The following is a 14,604-nucleotide window of genomic DNA, read 5'->3' as shown; positions in this document are numbered from 1 at the left end:
TCTGGTGAGAAATCTGCCGTAATTCTGATAGGCCTGCCTTTATATGTTACTTGACCTTTTTCCCTTACCACTTTTAAGGTTCTTTCTTTGTTTAGTGCATTTGGTGTTTTGATTATTATGTGACGGGAGGAATTTCTTTTCTGGTCCAGTCTATTTGGAGTTCTGTAGGCTTCTTGTATGTTCATAGGCATCTCTTTCTTTAGGTTAGGGAAGTTTTCTTCTATAATTTTGTTGAAGATATTTACTGGCCCATTACATTGGGAGTCCTTACTCTCTTCTATACCTATTATCCTTAGGTTTGGTCTTCTCATTGCATTCTGAATTTCCTGGATGTTTTGGGCTAGGAGCTTTTTGCTTTTTGCATTTACTTTGACTGTTGTGTCAATGTTTTCTATGGTGTCTTCGGCCCCTGAGATTCTCTCTTCTATCTGTTATATTCTGTTGGTAATGCTTGCATCTATGACTCCTGATCTCTTCCCTAGGTTTTCTAACTCCAGAGTTGTCTCCCTTTGTGATTTTTTTTGTTGTTGTTGTTGTTTCTATTTCCATTTTCAGATCCTGGATGGTTTTGTTCATTTCCTTCACCTGTTTGATTGTATTTTCCTGTAGTTCTTTAAGGGATTTTTGTGTTTCCTCTTTAAGGGCTTCTAGCTGTTTACCTGTGTTCTCCTGTTTTTCTTTGAGAGAGTTATTTAAGTCCTACTTAATGCCCTGTATCATCATCATGAGAAGTGATTTTGGATCCGAATCTTGCTTTTCCTGTGTGATAGTGTGTCCAGGACTTGTTATGGTGGGAGAATTGGATTCTGATGATGCCAAGTAACCTTGATTTGTGTTGCTTGTTTTCTTATGCTTCCTCCCCCCACCACCATCTAGTTATCTCTAGTGTTAACTGCCCTGGTTATATCTGACTGGGGCATATCCTTCCTGTGATCCTGGTTGTGTCAGAACTCTTCAGAGTCAAGCTGTCTCTGTGATCCTGTGATTCTGGGATCCTGTGATCCTCTGCCCATTAGAGCGCCTGGGAGTGGAGCTTCCTCTAGGTGTTGTGGGATTGCCTGAGGAGTTTGCACCCAAGGTCTGCTCAGGGCACCAACCCAGACAGACCTGAAGGAACCCATGCCACTGGGCTGGTGGAGTTCCTGAGTGCCTGGGTCCTCCTGGTCCCAGTTACTCCAGGTGATGGGATGGATGTTGTATCCTCCTCAACTCTGATCCTGGGTGTGTTAGAGCACCTGGGAGTAGAGCTTCCTCTGGGTGTTGTGGGACTGGCTGTTTAACTGTCAATTTTAATGTAGCTTCTTGGAAGCTCATGTATCAACCAGAAAAAAAAAATGTAATGACATCAGTGACCTTGGTAATATAGCTTACTTAGTAATAAACTCTCATTCTAAAATACAACAATGGAAACAGCCTTCTACCCAGTGAGAAAAGTCATTCTTTATAGACCTACATTTTTAAAATTAAGTCTTATACTGGACCATAAGGGAAGATTCAATATATTCCATGATTTCAGTACTCTGTATATCACATTTTTCCAACATAGCACAATAAAATGTGTATTTAATATTAGCTGATCAGTTAACTTTAAAACAACCTCTTCTCAGAAATAGAGGAATGACTCAAAAGTTAAGAGCACTGGATGCTCTTCCACAGGACATGGGTTCAGTTCCCAGCATCCACATGGTGGCTTGCCACCATCTTTAACTCCAATACCAGGGCCAACACTTTCTTCTGGCCATGTTAGGTACTGAATGCATGTGGTACACAGGCATACATAAAGCCAAAACGCACATACACATAAAACCATACACTTTTTCTAGGTGGAAATTATTCTCATGTCAAGAAATATCTCAAGCAACATTTAGAAATCACCGAAATTTAAATCTTCTTTTCTAAGTTTTGTTACAGAGCTAGAACAATACTTAGAGGGAATTCTCCACTTTAAATAGGTTTATAAAAAATAAAGCAAGAAATGTTTAAAAAAATCAGCAAATGATTTAGCTCAAGTTGTTAGTCAAGGAGATGCAGAATAAGCTTGAAAAAAACAAGAAGATGATAGAAACAAGCAAATGCATAGAACAGAGAAGCTGTTCAATAATTATTAAATACTGAGTTAGTCGGCTGTCATTATAACAAGGTAACTGATGTTGGTTCAATTAGAATAAAAGTGGTGACATCAAGGACTTTAGTAATACAGACAATAAGCTCCTAAGTGAAAACATCTTTTAAAAAGGAAGGGTGCACTCAAGCTTGGGTTTTGGTCCAGGGCCGCTGTGTGCTGCTGCCTTGAGCCTATCCTGAGGAAATGCTGGATGGTACGTGAGGAAGATGCTGACCTTGCTACACGAAGAAGCAAAAATGGAAGAAAAGAGGGGCCAGATCCAGGGAGCCCCTTCAATCTAACTCCTTCCTCTAACACAGAGGATCTCAACTTTCCTAATATAGTCCCTTTCATATAGTCCCTCATGTTGTGGTGACCCCACCCAATCATAATTATTTTCATTGCTACTTTATAACTGTAATTTTGCTATTATTATGAATCATAGTGTAAATATCTGATATGCAGGATATCTGATATGTAACCTCTAACAAAAGGACGTTTGACCACCAAAGGGATCTCAACCCATGGGTTATGAATCTCTACCCTTGACCCTATCTCCTTCTAATGGGGCCCAGCCTTCAGCAGTGGAGCCTCTGCAGAACATGCCAGATCCAAACTCTAGCCATTAGAGAGAGAATGAATATATGCTTGGTCCTGTAGACAGAAGATTGATCATGTAGAACAACTTCCAGTGATACTCAAGAAAAATGGAACTCAGAAGAAAATAGGCAAAAAAGGAACTATGAAAAAAAGAGGAATCGTTTTAGAGATTTTTGAAGTAGTTTTAAATTATCATCCTCATTTTCTTCTCTGTTGCTGTGATAAAACATTGACCAAAAGCAACTTGGACAAAAGGGTTTATTTGAATTACATGTCCCACAACATCACTGAGGAAAACCAGGGCAGGAACTCCAGGAACCTAGAGGTGGGTATTGAAGCAGAACCCATGGAGGATAGTGCTTACTGGCTTGCTCTCCATGGCTTTCTCAGCCACTTTCTTATACAATTCAGAACTACCGGTCCAAGGGTGACCACCCCACCCACAGTGAGCTGCCACAGTAATCACAAATGAATAAAAGATTCCCCCATGAACCAATCTGTGAAGATACATTTTCTCAACTAAGGTTCCCTCCTCTCAGATGACCTAAGCTTGCAAACACTGAAGTTCTTCTTCCCAGATTCATTCTAAACTTCCTTTTCTTTAACAATGAACATCCACTGAACACCCACAGGCATGACATGCACACTCGTGTCCTAATGATGCTGAATGACCTGGGTGCCTCCCTGCATCCTCACATCACCATGCAACAAATAAGGCACAGACGTCCAGGAGTCACAGAAATCACCCAAGGCTGGCAAGCTGAGGAGCTAAGCAGCAGGTTTGACAGCAGCAGTATCACTGTTCAGTACATAGTCCCCTTGGCTCGACCAATAAAGGGCGCTTACATTCAATCTCACCTGTCACCTACAGAGTCCACCATCAGTGGTCCAAGTAGAACCTTTCTGGAGAATGAAATTTTGGACTGGGGATGTAGCTCAGTGATAGAACACAAGAGTCGAGTATGTCAGGCATGAGGTCTACGCCCTCAGCGCTGTGAACAATGAAAATGAAATAGGGAGACTGCTCCAAAACCTTGGAGGCTTTGTCCTTGTAAAGGAGGGACAGAATCTATAATTATTAGTCTTATAGACATTTGAGCTTTCTGAATCCCTCCATCAGCTCGTTCTTCATATTCTCCCCAGAGGACTCATTGTACTACCCTAAATATGCCCTAAGGAGTGAGGGTTTCTTCAAGTCATGCTTCTAAACTGGGGCATGGAGGAGTGGGGCAGACACTGCTAAAGCTACTACAAGCTGTCTACTGCTTTATGTCTCTCCCAACAATCTACTTGTTACATTACTGTTGTGGTTATTTACCATTATTATAGTGTAACATTCATTTAAAAGATGAAACAGAAAACTTAAATAAGTATTAAAGAATATGAATAAGTAAAGATGTCCCTTCCCCATTAAAAAAAGAGAAAGGCCAAGTCAGGCAGTGGTGGCACATGCCTTTAATCCCAGCACTTGGGAGGCAGAGGCAGGAGGATTTCTGGGTCCGGGGCCAGACTGGTCTACAGAGTGAGTTCCAGGACAACCAGGGCAACAGCACTGTCTCACAAAAAGAAAAGAAAAAAGAAAAAAGAAAAAAAGAAAGGGCAAATAGTTTCGTATGTGATTTATATGAAATATTTAAGGAATCTTTAAGTTCTTCATAAATACCAATCATTCCACAAACAGCTTAAAAGGACTAAGTCTATTAAATCAAAATGTTTTCTGCTAAAATCATATGAAAGACAGTACAAGAAAGAAAAATACAGAACTAAGTGTAAAGACACATGCCTATGGTCTCAATACTAAGAAGACAGAAGCAGGAGAATCATGAATTCCGGGCATCCTAGACCCACATAGTGAATCAGCCAGGCTACATAGTGAGATCCTGTCTCAAAAGAGGGAGTGCAGAGACTATTCCATAGTATTAACAAATGTAATGTGAATGACCAAAGACTTTGTGATTGGATTTAAGTCCCACTCCACTAGACAGAAGCCATACATGCATCATTATTGGGGTTTAACAACTGTGAATAAACATAGCATCGCCCTAAAGGGAGAATCTAATACTATTCTTCCGCTAACTGGACATAGTATTAAAGTAACTCCTAGTGACTTACCTTTATACCTACAGACAAGTGAATTTCTCAATGCTCATTAGAGATGCTGCTTTTTGCCGTAGATGGTGGTTGACACAGAGATCCACCAGGAGTCAAAGTGCAGAGAATAAAAGTCTGCCAAGTGCTCAGCATAAACGGGACATCTATAGCCAAACCCTTCTTCCAAGGCTCAGGGATCATCACGGGAGAAAGGGCAGAAAGATGAGAAGAGACCAAGGTGGTAGACAGCTACAAAGACACATTAGTTGTACACATGAACTCAGAGGGATGGTGACAATTTGCACAAGACTTGTGAAAGCTCAAATTCCCAGCAAAGAGGAAAAGGTAGGTACAAAGTCCCACCTACAGTTGAGCTGTTGGCAACTGATAGCTGCTTAGCTAAAGAGAGTCAGTTTCTTTAATGGTGTGACCCCTGGCAGGTCAACTACACACTTAGCATTGACGTGTCCGACGCCCAACAGTATTTGAGCAACACAAATTGGATCCAGTGAGAGAGGAGGAAAGGGGTGAGGAGAAAGGAGAAGAGGGGAAGACATGAAGTTAGGTGGGGAGGACAGATGAGGTGGGGGTATTGAGAATATGATCAAATTACATTATATGCAATGTTCAAGTAGCTAATGAAAATATTATTTTAAAAAAGAAAAAAAATTCTCATCACTATGAGCAGACTAGCCCCTCCAGAAATAATTAAAACCATGTAGAAAGAAAAAGTAGTGCCCTAAAAGATTTTTAAAGCCTCAAAACAGCTTTTGTCTAAGAGGATGACTAAGTTTTAGTCATTTAAGAATAGATATCTTCAGCAAATGAAAACATCAAGAGTCCTTCACATCTGTGGGAAATCACACAGCTATATTGCTTTGATTTAATGAGGACTGGAATGTATAAGAAATACTTCTCTGTCACAGGTGACAGTCTAGATAAATATAACTAGCTTAAGCATGTTGCTTTATGCACACACAAGAATAATGAATAATACATAGCTAACAGATAGGAGTGAAAGGTAGATTTGATTACATTCTTTCCACCTATCCCAATACTACCTAATGGTTAGCAGTCGAGGAACACGATATGGAGGGCAAACGGGCCGTGTGGGCTTTGTTACCAGCCAGGCAGTAAGGTCAGCAGACCTACACTGGGTTCCTGGAGCCTGGCCCTGTGCACATCCCGCTGCTCCTAACGAGACTGGAAAACATCTTTCGCCTTCTACTAAAATGGCTTCATTGGGCCAAAAGCACTTAACCATCAGCCTCAAAATTTATTTGATTTGTGTGCTATTGGATTTTTTTTTCTATTTTGCCTGAGGAATACTAGTTTTAAGGAAGAGAAAAGGCACTTTTATAAGAAATCTTTCCATAACAAAAGAAGTATTATAACATTTTTTTTTCTTGTGTTCAGAGGCAAAGGGGGAAAAAAGCAGAGCATGCGTTTAGACTGAATATCAGACCACATCCTGTGTCACATGGCCTGCAAGGAGTGATGAGTGATCCCTGGCACAGAATTAAGTTCTTTGGAAGAGAGCCCTTGTTCCCTTACCCTTTTCAGGAGTCAGAACTTGAGACATTTAATGAGGCAGATTCGTCAGTAAAGTCCAAAGCTACTGTATCATGCCAAGCAAACAGAAGTGGATTTCTCAGGCCTCCGGCACATACCCTCTGAACCTCCAGGCACAAGCAATCATGAGTGGGAGCAAACATACACATATCACACACACACACCACACACACATACACACATACACACACACACCACACACACACACACCACACCACACACACACACACACCACACACACACCACACACACACCACACACACACACCACACCACACACACCACACCACACACAAACACACACACACCACACACACACACCACACCACACACACCACACCACACACAAACACACACACACCACACACACACACCACATCACACACAAACACACACACACCACACACACACACCACACACATACCACACATACACCACACACACCACACACACATACACACATACACCACACACACACCACACATACACCATACCACATATACACCACATACACATACACACATACACACATACACCACACACACACCACACCACACACACATACACCACACACACACCACACCACACACACACACACATCACACACACACCACACACACCACACACCACACACACACACCACACACACACACATACACACCACACACCACACACATACACGCACACACACACATACACACAAACACACACACACACACACACACACACACACATGAGCTATGCCTCTTGGGCACAGTCACCAAGCCACACAACAGAAAATTCAAAAGGCACCAAGGTTGGGGCAGCCCAAGCACTCAGGATTTCCCAGTGCGGTCTCCCATTTCTTTCTTCCATGGGTGGAAACAAGGGAGTCTTGAGCTGAATGATGCTTCCTAAGACAAGCTCTATCGCAGGGAGAAATCAACTCCGCCCCTCAGCAGCGAAGAAAATTCTTCCTCTGAAGCTTGAAGGAAGTGTGTGCTCCATACAAAAAGGTGAGACGAGAACTAGGAAAATCTTAATAAAACCATCAATAGAGCTTCAGGTCATTATTACCAATTCAGTTTGGGCTCCCTCCAAGTTTATTCTTTTCCAAGTTCAATACATTTTTTTTTTACGAAGGAATCTTAAAATTCTTATGTTTGTATGGTAGGGGAAAGTCAGACTAGGACATTTCATAAAGCAGGAAACTCTTGGAAGTTTAATGAACGTTCCAGGCAGGGGACAGAGCCGAGACCTGAGCCCAGGTACTGTAAACACCAGTCCAGAACACTCTCTAGTGTTTAAAGCTACTTTTCTGATAAAAACACATGTCTACCTTTAAATATAAATTTTTTAAATCACCGTGATTTAATTCATAGCCAAGTATTTTTGCTGACCAATCAGAGCGCGTTCGTCTCTATAAAACTATCATGTTATCAACTAACCTGGGGCCCTAGAGGCTCACAGAAAGTGAACTGCCAACCAGAGAGCCTGCACGGGACTGACCGGGGCCCTCCACACATGTTATACAGTTGTGTAGCTTGGTTTTCTAGTGGGACTCCTAGCACTGGGACTCTGTTGCCTCCTTTCTGTTGCTTATTTTGGGGACCCCTTCCTCCTAATAGGAAAGGAGGTCCCTCATCCTTGATAATCATGGGAGGACTGCTCTTTTTGGAGGAGGAGTAGAAGGGAGGGAGGTGAGGTGGGAGAAGGAAGGTGCGGGGAGAGTACTGGGAGGAGAGAGAGGAAGGGTGACTATGGTCAGGATGTAAAGGATAATGATATTAATTAATTTAAAAAAAACTATCATATTTTTAGCTTTACTCAAATACCACAAGTACAAATGTCAATTACGATTTCCTGCCTAAGATCTGCACTATACAAGTCGTTTGTTTCATTTACTTGGGAAAAAAATCTGAATGCTTCATTAACAAAAAAAAAAAAGCAAAGGAAAAGTTCACTTTCTTAAATAGTGAAGGTAGTATGTTAAGGGGATGGTGAGAACTATCTTATAGCTAATGAAAGCAAGCGATAGAGCCCACGGGTCTTTGCGCATGCGCCGTCACAGCCCACGATACAGCTGGTTTAGAGCCTTTCGGAGACTCCTTTCATGAAGCGCTGCCATCACTGTTTATTAATTTGTAATGAGTTTAAAGAGGGAAAGGGGAGTGTTCCAAATTCTTTATAATGAGCATTGACCTTTTACTGTTGTCTAATTCAAAGGCTTCTATTAGCTCACATACCAAGCTAGTCCCAAGATAACAATCTGCTAGAACTAAAGTCAACAGCCGCCGGCTAGAAAGGAGAGCTGCAGCACGTTATTCTCTGACTTGGAGTGTGAGCTCTGATTAAAACTAATGATTAAAAAAAAAAAATCTTCAAATTTGGCTACAAATTTCCCAGGATGCATAGCCTAGCCAATTTATGTCATCAGTGAGGGCCTAAATTAAAGGAAAATTCCTGCGTTAACTACGAAGCTGTCTGTTCAGAAATAAAATCAATTGAAAATTATTTCCTGATTCATTTTTTCTCTTTACTCTTCCCATATGATTGGTTCATCAGCCAACAAGCTCTGCAACAATTGAAAATGTCTTATTTTTTTCTAATGGAATATTTTAACATGTTGATTTACATGCATATATTAAAAACTCACCACATTTTCCCCTTACAAAATAAGCACAAAACTACAGAGGCTCTGAAAACCTTCACTGATCCATGCCTACCCTATGACAGCTGAAACCTTCACTGATCCATGCCTACCCTATGACAGCAGAACACTGACCTACAAAGATCCTCCTTCCTGGTCTATTCTTTATTCCCCAGGTTTTGATGGATTTTTTTTCCCCGATCTTTATTAGTAACCAAAATATTCTGTGGCCACCCATTGATAACCCACTAAGTCAAAACAATAAGACTTCAGGTTTCATTACCTTGTAAAAAGTGTGCTTAAATGGTCTAAATCCTTCTCCAAATGGAACATTAAGTTTTTTTCAATTTTTTGTAATAAAATTGCAGCCCAACAAAATACTTGAAAGTCACTTTATGGCTAACTTTGGCTGAATATAAGTAATTTACTTATTCAACCATCAACTCCTAGGTGCCAAGCCGTTCCAAGGGCAATCAGAAGAAAGATCAGGAGACTGGAGAGGTGGTTCCATGGTGAACAGTGCTTGTTACTCTTGCAGAGGACCTGGGTTCAGTGCCATATCAAGCTGCTCATAACCATAACTCCACTTCCAGGGTATCCGTTGACTTCTTCTGGCCTCTGAAGACGCATAAACACATGACCTCATAGAGGAACACACAGACATCAATGAAAATAAGTTTAAATTTTAAATAAAGATCAGAAAACAGAATTTTAAATAAACATCAGAAAACAGAAGGTAAATTATGATCTAATGGAGGGATAAATGTGAAGTGGGTAAATTTATAGATGTTGGTATACCTTTAACTAATGACAAATTCAATAGAGAAATGAGAAGAGGCCAGTCCAGTGACACTGATTCCTTCCAGTCTGACTGGGCCAGTGCCCTGAGCAGACCTTAGGCCAAACTCTGCAGCCAGCTGCACAACTCCCAGAGGAACCTCCACTTCCAAGCGCTCTAACGTGCCTGGGACCACAGGATCACAGGGTCCCAGAATCACAATATAACAGAGACAGTTGGACTCTGAGGAGTTCTGACACAACCAAGATCACAGGAAGGACAGGCTCCAGTCAGATTTAGAAAGGGTAGGTAGCACTAGAGATAACTAGATGGTGGAGGGAGGGGGGGCAGAGCGTAAGAAAATAAGCAACACAAACCAATTACTTGGCATCATCAGAACCCAATACTCCCACCATAGCAAGTCTTGGATACACCATCACACCAGAAAAGCAAGATTCAGATCTAAAATCACTTCTCATGATGATGATACAGTACTTTGAGAAAGACATAAATAACTCTCTCAAAGAAATACAGGAGAACACAGGTAAACAGCTAGAAGACCTTAACTACAGGAAAACACAATCAAACAAGTGAAGGAAATGAACAAAACCATCCAGGATCTAAAAATGGAAATAGAAACAATAAATAAATCACAAAGGGAGATAACCCTGGAGTTAGAAAATGTAGAAAAGAGATCAGGAGTCACAGATGCAAGTTTCACCAACAGAATACAAAAGATAGAAGAGAGAATCTCAGGAGTAGAAGACACCATAGAAAACATTGACACAACAGTCAAAGAAAATGCAAAAAGCAAAAAGCTCCTAACCCAAAACATCCAGGAAATCCAGAATGCAATGAGAAGACCAAACCTAAGGATAATAGGTATAGAACAGAGTGAAGACTCCCAATGTAATGGGACAGTAAATATCTTAAACAAAATTGTAGAAGAAAACTTCCCTAACCTAAAGAAAGAGATGCCCATGAATATATAAGAAGCCTACAGAACTCCAAATAGACTAGACCAGAAAAGAAATTCCTCCCATCACATAATAATCAAAACACCAAATGTACTAACAAAGAAAGAATTTTAAAAGTGGTAAAGGAAAAAGGTCAAGTAACATATACAGGCAAGCCTATCAGAATTACACCAGACTTCTCACCAGAGACTATGAAAGATAGAAGATCCTGGACAGATGTCATACAGACCCTAAGAGAACACAAATGCCAGCCCAGGCTACTATACTCAGCAAAACTCTCAATTATCATAGATGGAGAAAACAAGATATTCCATGACAAAACCAAATTTACATAACATCTTTCCACAAATCCAGCCCCACAAAGAATAATAGATGGAAAACACCAACATAAGGAGCAAAACCACACCCTAGAAGAAACAAGAAAGTAATCTTTCAACAAATCCACACAAACCTAATTCCACCTCTTACAACAAAAACAACAGGAAGTAACAATTACTTTTTCTTAATATCTTAGTATGAAAATTAATAATATCAACATATCCTAATCAATTGAAATCCAAAAATATGAGGAATTAGAAATTTATTGGCTGTCATCTAATGGTCTCTCTAATTTGGTAATTGGAGAAATAGGTCCAATATTGTACAATCTATTTACACATTCTGCTTGTTTGTACATGACAGTGTCTTGCTGTGTACCACATAATGGTCTTGAAATTTTGCTTCTCCTATCTCAGCCTCTCTATTAGTAGGATTGTTTATTTCATGTTTTTACACTATACTATAGTTTTCAGAACAGCTTACATATTTCAAAAGTATTTATACAGCCAAAAGAAACGTAAACAATTAACTTGGGAGGTGGCTTGTAAGAGAACAACAAAGAGCAAGACTTAATGCTTTTCTTGATATTTATAATTATTGTATCAATTTTGAATTAGAGGACTTTATAAGTTACTCTTTTTCTGAGATGAATGCTTTTTAAAATCATCATACCCAATGAACCAGATTCTTTCCCTCCCCTAATGTCTGTGCCACCCTCCAAGCAGAATCTGTTCACTGAAACAATTAATGAATGACTTCATGGATAGACCATCTTAATACACACACCATTTCTTAAATGAATGTAACCTGTTCCCTGTGAGTTAAGAATGAAGACAATTACTCAAGTCAAATAGCTTTGACCATAGCAGGAAATCTGTATCCAACAATCCTGCCTGCAATTCATTCTTTAGCACAGCAGAACTCCATAGTAGCTCTCAGCTGAGCTACTATGGAGGTAAAATCCTTTGGTGATGTGAAGGTCATTGAAGTACAGCCTTATTACAATGAACTCCAATGTCTAAAAATTGTTCTTATTTTGGGTTTGTACCACAGTAAGAGCCAAGATTGTAAGCGCTACTAAAAACAAAACAAAAAAACAAAAAGTCTATCTATGTTCATTTTTTAAAAAACTAATAGTGATATATTATTTTAAAATATTATACAGTTAATATGTTTAGAGTTATTTAAAATTTATATTGAGAAAAACATATGTATTTTCAGTATTGCTGTAGACAAGCATCTACATAAGACTGTTCAATTGATTGTCATTTTATATCAAACAACTTTTATAATACTCATCTTTACTGTTACAATACTTTATAAATTTTAAAGAATATGATAAAAAACAAAAGATATGGTAGGTATGGAAGGGGGTCTCTGGGAGGAGTTGGGGTACAAAAGGGAAAAAAGAATGTGATGTAATTCTATTCACTTAAAATATGTTTTAAATGTTAACAAATTCAGATAAATTGAAATTATGTATCTTTTCTCATCATAATGCAATAAAACTTAAATCAATAAAAAAAAGAGAGAGAGAAAGAAGGAAAAAAAGAAATGAGAAGAGCCATCATTTCAGGGGCTCTTCAAGTGATTGTGGGGAGCTTTCCAGGGAAGGACATGCATGCATACTGATGTTTGCAGGGCAGGATGCAGGCAGAGGAGTGACTCAGCAAAGGTACCCAGGTAGGACTTGGCCATAAGAGCTCTCCCTCCTCTCCAAATATCTCTCTTCCAAGCTGCTGGGCACAGGTAACATGTACCTCTGGGCCCACTTCTGAGCAATAAACAACATTATAGAAACTTGTGTGATGTCTGAAATCTTTAATTCTGTTGTTCGGTTCAGTCTCTTTCTGCCTAAGCTTGTGTCCCCAAATCACCCATCACCTTCATGTCTCTACTGTCCACTTAGCCCTGCAAGCAACATGAACCATGATGAGTCCTTCTCCTTGTTCCAGGCAAACCCACAATACAGGAGGCCCAACGCCACCCAGAGGAGCCTACATGAGCCTGAGCTGTGTTGTTTGCTACAAGTAGAATATGGGGAACATAGGATATAGGTGAGGCCCATCCAAAACATGTAGACTGATGAGAAAAATTAAATATACCAATATCCTCCTGTGATATTCCTTAAGTGCTATACAGTAGAGATCAGCCATGTAGCTAATGTACATAAAAAGGAAATACCATAAAGAACAAATAAGGGCTGTGTTCAACTCCGTACATCATTTTGACCATATGTCCTTCAGTTTTGTCTTCTTTCCTTAAAATGAGAATCTCATCTAATATTTCTGTATATTCTCAAGGATTAGGAAATGATATAGTAATGGTAGCATAGTTTCACAAAGTACTTTCTTATAATTACCTAATTATCCCTTCTAGAAGACGTTAGGTAGTCATTACAGAGGAGAAAAATGAGGATCAGAGAAATTTATGCCTGTCTATGGAAAGGCAAACTCAGGCCTTATTGTTTTGAGATAATTCTTTCCAGACTGAGCACTATTCCTTGTGATGTTTCTTCAGGTAGAAGGTATGCAGAGTTGGCATATCATCAGATAACCTTCAAAACAGCTGTAAAGAGAGACAGGACATATTCAAAGTCCTAGGGAAGGACACAAGAAATAGCAAGCAGCACACAGCTCGCAATGCTGCCTGAACAGGCTGTTGAAGGTAAACTGTTAGGACTTTGCAAATTTAAAATATAGATATCCCCAGGTCCATGAACAAAAGGGTCACCAAACACAGCAGCAGAAAGTCGTACAAGCAGAGAGAAGTGATCATCTGCCCGAGAGAACGTTATTAGAAGATAAGAGACAGGGACAGGCCTATCACTGAATTTAAATTTAGCTCAATAGTTGTGCAGTTGATTGATTTGGCACAACTGAATACAAGGATGTTTCCTTTAAAAAGAAAGAGAGAAAATAAGTGGGAGCCAAATGTTTTGAATGCACTGAAGGCTGATAACACCAACGAGCTATGTAGATGGAATTGTACATAATCTACACATTTAGATGGAATTGTACACAATCTTTTCCTTCTCTTCTTCTTTATTCTTCCTCCATAAAGTTATTGATTTTGTAAATTGTTGTTATTAGCTTCATTCTACAGAAGTCTTTTAACAGTTAAAGCCTGGGTGATCATAACCTCAAGGTTACCCATTCCCTGGTTAAAATCGAAAACAGAAATGACAGCTCATGCTGATGAGGATGTGGAGCAAGGGGAACACTCCTCCATTGCTAGTGGGAGTGCAAACTTATACAGCCACAATGGAAATCAATATGGAAGTTCCTCAGAAAACTTGGAATTGTTCCCCCTCAAGATCATTCTTGGGATTATACTCAAAAGATGCCCCAACACACCAAAAGGACACTTGCACAATTGTGTTTATAACTACTTTATTCATGACATCCAAAACTGGAAACAACCTAGATGGTCCTCAACTGAAGAATGGGTAAAGAAAATTGGTAAATACTTCATTTACTCAATGGAGTATTACTCTACTATTTTAAAAGAAAAATGATGTCATAAAAATTGCAGGC

At 39.7% G+C, this 14,604-nt stretch overlaps 1 pseudogene; it reads left to right on the top strand.

Moving 5' to 3' along the window:
• Window positions 1–5,307, top strand: part of LOC116073655 — an 11,383-nt pseudogene extending 6,076 nt beyond the window's left edge.
• The last annotated feature ends 9,297 nt before the right edge of the window (window positions 5,308–14,604 follow it).

Source organism: Mastomys coucha, unplaced genomic scaffold, assembly GCF_008632895.1.
Source record: "Mastomys coucha isolate ucsf_1 unplaced genomic scaffold, UCSF_Mcou_1 pScaffold23, whole genome shotgun sequence".
Classification (NCBI taxonomy): Eukaryota; Metazoa; Chordata; class Mammalia; order Rodentia; family Muridae; genus Mastomys; species Mastomys coucha.
This window is presented reverse-complemented; position numbering and strand designations above follow the sequence as displayed.